This window comes from Mobula birostris, chromosome 5 (genome assembly GCF_030028105.1).
Source record: "Mobula birostris isolate sMobBir1 chromosome 5, sMobBir1.hap1, whole genome shotgun sequence".
NCBI lineage: Eukaryota > Metazoa > Chordata > Chondrichthyes > Myliobatiformes > Myliobatidae > Mobula > Mobula birostris.
In genome coordinates, this window is record NC_092374.1 from 94,783,716 (window position 1) to 94,795,836 (window position 12,121).

Here is a 12,121-nt window from a genome sequence, read left to right on the forward strand (position 1 = left end):
CTCTCCCTGAATTTCCTCCTCCATCACTTTCTCTTATAGTCCACTCTCCTCTCCAATCAGAATCCTTCGTCTCCAGCCCATTATCTTTCAAACTTACCTGACTTCACATATCACCTTCTCACTATCCGGCTTTCCCTCCGCTGATTTTTTAGTCTGGAGTCTTCCCCCTTCCTTTTCACCAACACACACAAAATGCTGCAGGAACCCAACGGGCCAGACACCATCTGTGGAAAAGAGTAAACAGTCGACGTTTTGGGCCAAGACCCTTCATCAGAGTTCCTCCAATATTTTGTATCTGTTGCTGTTGACTTCCAGCATCTGCAGAATTGCTCGTGTTTGTCATCCTTCCTTGTCAGTCCCCTCTCCTCTTCTTCTATTGCCCACTCTAGCCTCTTACCTTTTCCCACCGCCCTATCACCTCCTCCTGGGTCCCCTCCTCCTCTGGTTCACTCTGCTGTCCTATCCGATTCCTTCCTCTTCAGACTTTCATCTTTCTGACCCACCTGGCTTCACCTATCCCCTATAACTATCCTTCTTCCTCTCCCCTCCCCATCTTTTTATTCTGCCCTCTTCCCCCTTCCTTTCCAGTCCTGATGCTGCCTGACACGCTGAGTTCCTCCAGCATTCTATGTGTGTTACATGTCATTGTTAAGATTTAAGGACATTTAGCAGTTTGGAAGCCACCTGAGAGTTAACTAGGAATACGTAGCCATGTCTGCACACATCTGAGTGTACTGGAACCATCTTTGGTCTGCCATGGACCAACGGTTGATTATTCAATGATGGGCAAGATACAGTATGTGAGGCAAAGGCTTCTACTTTCTTGGGAGAGACTCATTCTTCTACCAAGATTTTGCCTTTGACCTCATAGGAAAATCCCCTCCTCAAACAATCCATTCACAAAATCTCACAGGTTCGAAAAATATCTCCCCTTGTCTTTAGCTAATTGATATATTATCTAAAAACCAAGTACATTACTTACGACATATTTACAGCTTCAAAGACTCTTAGCAATTCAGTCTAATATTCTGTGTTACGTACCCCGTAACTGGGTTGCCAAACCAGCAGAAATGGACCACTTAGTTGGAGTCTGGATTACTGGAACTAAGAAAGTTTTATTAAAGAAATAAGTAACACAGTACTCTAATCGTAAGGATATGAATGCAACAGATTAGCAATGATAAAACACACATGTACACAGAACTAGGGTAATAGGAATCAAACAAACTCTATCGCAGACTAGGGGTAAAATGATCAGTCTCAAGTGACGTAGAGTTCAGTTTAGCTTAGTACAGTTTGCAGTAATCGTTGTTGTGCCGTTGGAGAGAGAGAGAGGGAGATATGCAAATCTGATTCAGACAGAACCAGATTTGTTCTTTGCAGTTAGCTTTCGGGCGGTCCCTTTTTATGTCTTTTATTCCGCTATGGTCACCGACTGTGACCCCTCCATTCCGGATACGACCGTTCTTCCGTGGTGAACCCGGCACCCAGGCAAGGGCGGACACACACACCAGGTTCCCACCGATCGTACCCTTTCCACCCTGTGCGTCTATGGTCAATTCCCGCGACCAAACCTCCAAACTCTCACCAACTTGTGGGGGCACACCGCTTTTCCAGGGTCTCGTTACCTCGTGATCTCGTGGTGTGTCCCGTGCCTTAGCGAACCTGTTCTTTTTATCCCCCTGCTGGGATATCGCCTGTCCATCAAACTTCAAACAGTTCAGGTTCAAAGCAATCGGTCTGCCAATACTCAGACTGGTGTCTCTTTCCGTTATCCCTCTCTCCTCTCTCATTAACATTTGGAATGTTCCTCCATTGTCTCACTTATCTCTCTCATTTGCATCAATCTTCTGATAACTTGGTTTTTCGTCACATCTGATAATGAGAAAGGCCTAGACTGTCCCATCAAGCACTGCAAGTCAGGCACTGTTTGGGCTTCTGGGAGTACTCTGTCCTATTGACCATTTCCCAGAGTCAGTAAAACACAGGTTAGATCCAGTGTAAAGCTCCCATTACATTGTCCCTTCAAACTCTTTTAGATATGGAATCCATCCTTCATTGAGTTTCAAGGCCATCATCTTGAATATTTGGTATTCAAGCTAAACTTTTGTTGTCAACTTCGGGCTATGATTTTAACTTTGACATCCTGATTGTGGAAGAAGTTTTGTTGCTAGCTAGATACTAAGGGGTTAAAGAGTTTTTTTTAACAGCAACCTTAAACTGATCCTGGAAGACTGTAAATGACTATCTAGCTTGAGAAGGAGTAATCAAAGCATAATCACCTGAAATTCTGTTTCTTCTTTAGTTGAACTGTGTAATTGTTCTTGCTTCAAGGCTGCAGGCAGAAGTAGCCTTTGAGTAGATAAGGAAAGAGTAACTTAATTATACCTTTTTCTGTACTGTGCTAAAACATGATTATTGAGCAAAGGAATTATCTGCTTGCATGCTGTATTTTACAAACATGCATGGAAGTTTTTGATAACATACACTATGTCTATATAATGAGAAAAGTCTGTGTACTCAGGAGAATCTCAAGAACTCTGCTTTAAGAGGTTGAGCTCTCCATGATATGTATCATGTTATAATAAAGACTTTCGAAAGCGATCTCCCTTCGTGTCCGAGTAATACCTTTTCCGCAACAATCTGGCGACGAGGATAGGATCCTCATAGTGCTCTACCACCCTCCAGGTTTGAAGGGAATTAGTGGAACGAGCAACTTAGCAGCATTCAAAAAAATTAGTACCCGGGTGGAAAGAGGGGACTTTCCAAGTTAGGAAAGGGACCGGCATCCCAGCTGAAAGGGGGAACAGCTGTAATTTTTCTGATGCCCCAGCTGAAAGGGGGGCGGACAGTAAAGGTCCTAGCTGAAAGGGGGACTGAAAAGTAAGAAAGGGTAGCTACTGAACTGAAGATGAGGGAATGAAGGGACCGCTGACACCGGTGAGCGCTGTAAATAGATTACCAGAAACGCGTGGCGTAACTGTGCTCTTTTGCAGACAATGGGAAATTCCAGCAGTCGAGTGGCTTCTGCTGCTCCTGAAGCCCCGTTTGATGAGCAAGATCGAAAGGGGCCTTGAAAGTAAGTAAGAAAACGGAGAAGCCAATGAGAACTGTGAAGAAGGCTCGACAGATGGTAGGAGACCCTCTCGTACCCCTGGGATCACCTGCCGATAGGGTGATCCGGGAAACCGGGGACAACCGATATGCAGTAACTTTTAGCAGTGATCTCTATGGCTGGTCACAGGGAGACTGGCCGTATGGGGGAAGTTTTAAAATTCCATTAATACAAACCTGGTGGGACGAGGTGGCAAACGGAAATGGAAACTCAAATTGGGATTTTGAGTACATGACGGGGTGCTTTGAAAAATGGATAGAGGTAGCAAAAAGACACCAACCTCCGAAACAGAAAAGGAAGGAGAAGTCTCCCGAAACACCGGGTTCTCCTAAAAATCAGGGCCCTGCGACACCTACCGCTCCGCCACCCTACCCACCATGTCCGCTCCTGTGCCGCTATATACCCAGATACCCCCAAATGGTATCCCAGACCAGAAGGGATTATGGTCTCAACATAGGACCGGACGGAATGATGGACGAGGTAATAGAAATTGTCGCTGCCTGGCGTCAGCAGAATAATCGTGTACAAGGACAAGCAGCGCCGCCCGCCTTGGTGGAGGAACAACCTCCCGAACCACAAGAGGGGACAGTGGAGCAGGTCAGGTAGAAGAACGATTAGGAACTACTATGCAAACTAGAAGCCAAACCCGACATCACTTGCCCTCTCCTGCCCTTCCCAAATTGTCCTCTCACCCAGTTCAGCAAGCTCCAAAAATAATGATCAGGGAGACAGCAATATTAAAGCCTTGGACCCCTGCAGAGGCGTGGGCCATGGTAGCGGAGGCACCTAACCCAGTAAAAAGACCCGCTGCATTTCTTAATTGGCTGGAACAAATGTGTGAGATTTATAAACCACTCCCGGGTGATTTGCGAACCCTCCTGAAGTGTGCCTATGGTAGTTCCTGGGCCGCGTTGAAGGATACAGTGCAGGTCCCACCTGGGGAAAATGGGGATTGGCGACTAATAATGATCAGGAGGGCAATGAATCTCTCCCACACTGGTTACAACATAGGGGAAAAAAGCCATTATGAGGGCAGCGCAGAGGCACGGGGATCTAGGGGAAGTTACTAGATGTCTGCAGGGAAAAGATGAGGGAGCCCCTGATTTAATAGTCTGATTCAGGAATACTTGGGAGGAGTATGTGGGCCACTGGCCATTCAGACCCTCCTTAATCACCAAAATGGGAAATTTGAACTGGCAGACTATGATAGTTACCACACTGATAAACATGGACAGTGAGGGACTTTTTGTTGGGCCACGATATGGCCCTAAGGCACATAAAGCACACTTCTATAGGCAGGACTGGGGAGAAGGAAATGAAAGAGAAAGTAGAAGGGGATAGAGAAGGGATAAGTCCCAGGATGTATGTCGAAAGTGTGGGAAGAAGGGGCATTGGGCTAGGGAGTGTTGAAGCATCCCTTAAAGAGAACCAACACAGCCCGCTGAGTCAAATGAAAGGAAAGGTCCCTCCTTATAATTACCCTTTTCTGTCAGAATGGGGGGCCCAGGGGAGGGGGTGGTTCAGGGAGCGGTTATATCACTTTCCCAAGACTCTGAAACGCAACCCATGGTAACCCTTAGAATAGGAGACACTCATTTGCGAGCCTTGGTGGACTCTGGCACTACCCTGTCCTCTGTACCCCCCTCCCTGGGACTACCCCTAAGCCAAAACAGGGTAGTAACCATGGGAGTAGCTGGCATTCCCCTGTCAGAATCCCCATCAAAGAAGGTCACTTTGTCTCTGGGAGCCAATTGTATATAAGAAACTCTGATAGTATCCAAAACTACTCCATTGCCCCTGTTAGGACGCCAGGCTCTTTGCAAACTAGGAGCCACTATTTATTGCACCCCTCAGGGCATGTATATGGATGTACCCTCACGCCGGACACACCAGTTAATGTCTATTCTCCTTACCTCTGAAGCTAAATCCAAGTCAATATTATACAGCTGGCAGCTCAGGGGCAACCCCTATACTGTTAAAATGTGCCACTTAAGGCAACAACTTGACAAACTGATGCCATCGGCTCACACTGAAGCTTTGCAGGACCTATTGCAAGTGGTACAGTATCACTCCTGCTTGCACTGTACAGAGTGGTATACAACGGAAGATAACCCTGAACATCAGGAAAAGACGCGCACTCATGAGGGGCAGGAAACTAAAATACACCCAGAACCTTATCTCTACTTTGGGAAAGAAGGATTGGGTATCCTGGTATGCCTCTCTGCAGAGCAACAATCCCCGTTCCACCTTGACTCAGTACCTCATTTGACCCTTGCCCTGTGGCCCCCTTATCAGGCAAAACAGATGGGCCCTATGACCAAGTGGTTACAATCTTCCCCTATCATCGACTGTATTGGGGGTTCCGAGTGGTACGGGACTGAAGAAGGAAGAGTATACCTGCCGGGAATTTCCCGTCAGCTGGAAGACCCCCTAACTGAACAACAACAGCATCCGCCTGAGCCGCCAGGTTCTACAGGTCCTTTAGTACTGGAAACAGTAAATGCAGACCTGTGGGCCCTTCACAAGACACACGGAGGCCAAGTGCTCACTGCAAAAGACCACTGTGTCAAGCTAAAAAAGAATGCTGTATTACCATGTGTCAGACAATACTGATTGGCCCCTGAGGCAAAAGAAGATATTACCCCTGTCATAGACTCTCTGCTACAACAAGGGGTTCTCAGATCTACTGTCAGCCCCTGTAACACACCGATACTGCCTATACCCAAGGTTGGACGGCCTAATGAGTGGTGCTTTGTGCAAGATCCACGAGCTGTAAACAATATTGTAATTCCCATAGCCCCGGTGGTACCTGAGGTTAACATGGTTCTTTCATCTATTCCATCTGATGCTATTGTCTACACTGTTGTCAACTTGTGTTCCGCCTTCTTTTCTGTTCCCCTCCACCCGGACAGCCGGTATCTCTTTGCCTTCACTTACAAGGGGCAGCAGTATACTTGGACTCGGCTGCCCCAGGGATATACTGAAAGTCCAGCCGTGTACGCCGCAGCTATTAAACATGACTTGGATGAGTGCCACATGGAGGGAAATTCTATGTTGATACAATATGCCGACGACCTTTTAGTGGCGTCATCTACCCTGACCAACTGTGTAAAAGACTCGTTGTCTCTGCTTCAGTTCTTAGCCGCCCAGGGTCACAGAGTGTCCAGAATTAAGTTACAATTTTGTCAGCCCCAAGTACAGTATCTTGGGTTTACCCTGAAGGCTGGAACTCGGGAGACAGGACCAGTCGGGATCCAAGCCATCCTTCGGATACCGCCACTTAAAACAAAGAAAGAGGTCCTTTCTTTTCTGGGGATGGTCGGCTATTGTCAACAATGGATATACGAATATTGCCTGTATGATGCAGTCCTCCGTGTTGCCACTGCAAAAGAGGCACCTATGCAGGTAAGGTAGACCCCTGAGAGAGAAAATGCATTCCAAGCCTTGAAGGCAGCTGTAACCACCTTTGGGACTTTGAGACTCCCTAATTATGCGCACCCCTTTCAATTATATGTTTGTGAGAAAAGGGTGTTCGCCATTGGAGTCCTTACCCAGAATCATGAGGGTGGGAAGAGACCAATAGCCTACTATTCTACGGCCTACCCGCTGTGGTCCTGGGAATGCCTGCCTGCCTTTGTGCCGTGGCTGCTACAGCAATAATGGTCGAAACATCCTTACCACTGGCCCTCGATCACCCTTGTGAGGTAAGAGTACCGCACGCTGTTACGCTGCTCCTGAATTCAGTGGCAACACAACACTTCACCATACAGGATATGAAGTAATTCTGCTATCGCACCCTAACTACACCTATCAACGATCGCTGGCAGTCAATCCTGCTACTTTTATCCCGGAACCTTCTGAGGAAAATCAACATGACTACATTGCTGCATTGCTGTGGTACAATGCTCTCCCTCCTCCAGAGTGGATCTGTGAGCAGACCCTTTGCTGAATCCGGACCTGATCCTTTTTACATAAGCCCAGAGACGATCTACTCCCGGCCGGATATGCCACACCAGACAATGGAGGCCTATGTGTTGCCTAGGGAACTTCGGCACAGGCGGCAGAACCTTTCGCCCTAACCCGAGCCTGTATACTGGCTAAGGGTCAGACAGCCAGTATATATATGGACTCTCACTATGCCTTTGGTATGGTACATGATTTTGAACAAATATGTTAAAACAGGGGATTCATTACATTGGCAGGGAAATCCATCAAACGTTCTCAGCTGGTGCTGAATTTGCTGGAAGCTATTCAACTACCAAAGCAATTAGCGGTTATTAAATGTGAAGCTCACACTAGAGTCACAGATGAAATTTCCCAGGGAAAAGCTCGTGCTGACAAAGTTTCCAGGAGGGTAGCAGCCAGCCAGAAGCCAGTCTTACATGCTTTCCGTACTTCCAGTGAACTCCCTATCCCTGTCTTGGAGCCCTCTGAGTTGCAGACTGCGCAGCAAGACTCTAGCTCACACGAAAAACAAACATGGGAAAAAGTACAATGCTACTGTAGGGATGGATTTTGGTTTCACCCAGATGGGCGGGTAGTATGTCCAAGAACCCTGTTTTTGCCCCTGTGTCGCCTGGTACATGCACAGGAACACATGGGCAAAGGAGGAATGCATCAGCAGTGGTATGCCCCTGTTATAACACCGGTCATACAAAAAATTGTGCAATCTTGTCCCGTCTGTCAACAGTACAACCCGGGAAACGGGGGGAGCCACATATGATCACCCTCCGATGCCTGGATTGCCCTTTGAAAATCTGCAAATTGATTTTGCACACATGCCCCCGGCCTCGGGATATAAGTATATAGTGGTAATAGTGGATATGTTCACCTGATGGGTGGAAGCCTACCCTACCCGAAAAGATGCTGCTAGGATGGTGGTGAAAATACTGTGGAAGGGAATAATACCTAGATATGGAATACCCATGGGGATAAATAGTGACTGAGCTACCCATTTTACCAGCAGAACAGTAAAGGATTTAGTACAGGCCATGAGATTCCAATGGAAATTGCATATTCCCTATCAGTCTCAGTCATCCGGGATAGTGGAAAGGTTGAATGGAGAACTGAAAAATGCCCTGTCCAAAGTGTGTCAGGATAATAGCTTGTCATGGCCAGAAGCTCTCCCCATAGTGTTGTATGCAATGCGAAATAGAAAGAATAGAGCTACAGGAGTGACACCTCATGGGCCAGACCCCCAGTATGTGCCGAAAAATTGGCTCTGATATGGAATGATGAGCAAACTCTGGCCTATGCACAAGCCATGGGTAAAACAGCGGCTGAACTGCATGGGAGGATGAGACAGGCCCCGGCCCCTGTTGGAGATGCCCCCATGCATGCATTCCAACCAGGAGACCAAGTATATGTAAAACATTTAAACAGAGATTCTCTTCCTCCTAGGTGGAAAGGATCTTGCTCTGTGCTGCTAACCACCCGGACGGCCCTGAAAGTAGAGGGGAAAGAAGATTGGGTTCATGCAGCTACATGTTTGCAGATGCAGAAAACATCACCCGTCGAAAGCGGAAAGCGGCAGGGCAGTTGAGTCACCGGAGTCAGAAAGGACCGAAGATGCATTGGATGCGGGGGGTGCGGGTGTTGGTGTACATGGGAGGACTAACTCAGATTGCAAGTAGTAGTCACTCTAATACCTTTTTATCCTTATGTCTTACCAATGCTAAGCAGGTAAAGCAGGGAGCCTGTTGGCTACGTGCTGAAGTATCACAGCACGGGAAAGCCATGCTACCCTTGTCCATGATTCCCCTCACCCAAAATGAGACTGATACCATTCCTCTGTTTCAGGTGTACGGTAATGGAACAAAATGGGGCGCAAACTTTTCCAAAACAAGAAATCAGAGAAGGGATCAATGCTACCCCTGTTTTGGGGTGTTGTGTATGTGGGTTTTTGAGGATGGGCTGTAGTCAGTTGATAAAAGGGATTTTGACCAGCCCTATGGCGTCCCAGATGATGAACTACAGACCAAGTACAGAGCACTGCTGGGGCAAAAGGGTGTACCCTGGAAAGGAAAGACGCTTCCCCTATGGATATGAACCCCCTTATAAGGAAGAGGAAGAATTACCATGTGAAGAATGTTGATCTGAAAAAGATCAACAAGGAGGGATCTGTGGAAGAAATTTTGTTACTAGCTAGATACTAAGGGGTTAAAGAGTTTTTTTACAGCAGCCTTAAACTGATCCTGGAGGACTGTAAATGACTAACTAGCTTGAGAAGGAGTAATCAAAGCATAATCACGTGATGTTCTGTTCCTTCTTTAGTTGAACTGTGTAATTGTTCTTGCTTCAAGGCTGCAGGCAGAAGTAGCCTTCGAATAAAGCAAATAGTAACCTAATTATACCTTTTTCTGTACTGTGCTAAGACATGATTATTGAGCAAAGGAATTATCTGCTTGCATGCTGTATTTTACAAACATGCATGGAAGTTTTTGATAACATACACTATGTCTATATAATGAGAAAAGTCTGTGTACTCAGGAGAATCTCAAGAACTCTGCTTTAAGAGGTTGAGCTCTCCATGATACGTATCATGTTATAATAAAGACTTTCAAAAGCGATCTCCCTTTGTGTCCGAGTAATACCCTTTCTTCAACTGATGATAGTTGTTTCAATCTCTTTGACTCTGTTATTGAGAACTTCTTGAGAAACTCCTTCTGAGGTGTTCATAGCAAGTAAAACTTCATGATCCACAATGATACTGCCTTTCCCTAACTCCCTGTATTCTCCTTTCAGGACCTCTTCCCTTTTCCTACCTATGTCATTGGTACCTATATGTAGCACGACATCTGGCTCCTCACCCTCCCACTTCAGGATATCTTGGACGTGATCAGAAACATCCCGGACCCTGGCACCAGGGAGGCAAGCTACCATCCAGGTCTCCAGACTGCGTCCACAGAATTGCCTATCTGACCCCCTAACTATCAAGTCCCCTATTACTGTTGATCTCCTCTTCCTTTCTCTACCCTTCTGAGCTACAGGTCCGGACTCTGTGCTGGAGGCACAGCCACTGTTGCTTCACCCAGGTAAGCTGCCCCCCCAACAGTGCTCAAACAGGAGTACTTATTGTCAAGGGGCACAGCCACTGAGGTACTCTCTATTACCTGACACTTCCCCTTCCCCCTCCTAACCGTGACCCTCTTGTCTGCCTCCCATGGCCCCGGTGTGACCACCAACCTGTAACTCCTCACTCTCCCTGACCAGACAAAAGTCATCGAGCTGCATCTCCAGTTCCCTAACACGGTCCCTTAGGAGCTGCAGCTCGGTGCACTTGGCGCAGATGTGGACGTCCGGGAGGCTCGGAGACTCCAGGACCTCCCACATCTGACACTGAGAACAACAAGCTGCCCTCACACTCATACTTCCCCCTTTCCTCAAATAACAGGAAAAATTGAAAACCAAACCTACTTTGCCTCGCCTGTTTCCACCTAAGCCCATAGAGCCAAAGCTCGTAAGACGTCACTCTGCTCCCAGCTCACTCCGCTGCCCACAAAACGATGCTGCCCACTGTATAAGGCTGTTCCTTTTAAATCTTCTGCATTTCACTGCCTGACGTCACATGCCTGTGCAGTCCCACCTCTCTTAACTCTGATGATAAGAAGAAAAAATCAAAATGGCTCCTGCCGCACTCCCGCTCCGATTCACAGACTTCCTTCTCCGAATTCAGAAGAGTGTTATGAGGAGTGTTTGAGCCTGTACTCATTGGAATTTAGAAGAATGAGGGGTAATGGGAAACTGGAAGGTTGGGAAAACTTCAAAAAGCAACAAAGGACTGCTAAACCGGAAATTAAGGAAAGGAAGCTAGATTATGAAAATAAATTAGCCCAGAATATAAAAAGGGATATTAAAAGTTTTTATAATTACATAAAGTGGAAAAAGGTGGCTAAAGTCCCTTGGAGGACGAGGAAGAGGAATTGATATTGGGCAATGAGGGAATGGCCAAGTCTTTGAATGACTATTTTGTGTCAGTCTTCATGGTGGAGGACACGTCTAACACGCCAAAGAGAGATGTTATGGATGCGATGGGAGGTGAAGACCTCAATACAATAGCTATCATTAAGAGGTAGTGCTGAGCAAACTTAAGGGCCTGAAGATAGATAAGTCCCCTGGTCCTGATGGAATGCCTCCCAGGGTATTGAAAGAAATGGCAGAAGTTATAGTAGAGGCTTTGGTGATAGTTTACCAAAATTCTCTGGACTCTAGGCAAGTCCTGGCAGATTGGAAAATGGCAAATGTCACACCACTGTTCAAAAAAGGATGTAGGCAAAAGGCAGGAAACTATAGGCCAGTTAGTTTAACATCTGTAGTTGGGAAAGTGCTTGAAGCTATCATTATAGAAAAAATAGTGAGGCATCTGAAAGAAATTGATCCATCAGGCAGACGCAGCATGGATTCAGTAAAGGCAGGTCCTGTTTGACAATTTACTGGAGTTATTTGAGGATATAACAAGTGCAGTAGATAGAGGGGACGTTATTTACTTAGATTTCCAGAAGGCATTCAACAAGGTGCCAAATAAAAGTCTTATTCATAAGATAAGGATGCATAGAGTTGAGGGTGATGTATTAATATGGATGGCGGATTAGTTCACTGATAGAAAGTAGAGAGTTAGGATACGTGAGTGTTATTCTGGTTGGCAATCAGTGGTGAGCAGTGTGCTCAATGCTCAATGTGATCCTTCTGTAATTAGGCATTATCACTAATCTAGCACTCCTCAGATCCCAGTGGTTCCGGATTAGTGAAGGTATAAGAATTAAAACTGCACAAATATATGACACAAGTCTCTGGCCCAGAAATGACAAAGCTGAACCCTTCCCATGAATAGCACCAATGAGCACCCCTTAAATTGCTTTAGCATCAGAACTCGACACTTCAGACACAAATTGGAAAAGCTGGTTAATCAAAATCTTCAATGTTGAACCTTAAAGTTCATTACAACCCTCGAAGAAGCCGAGATATTGTTCCTCAAGCTTACTTTGGACTTCACTGGAACAGTTTAGG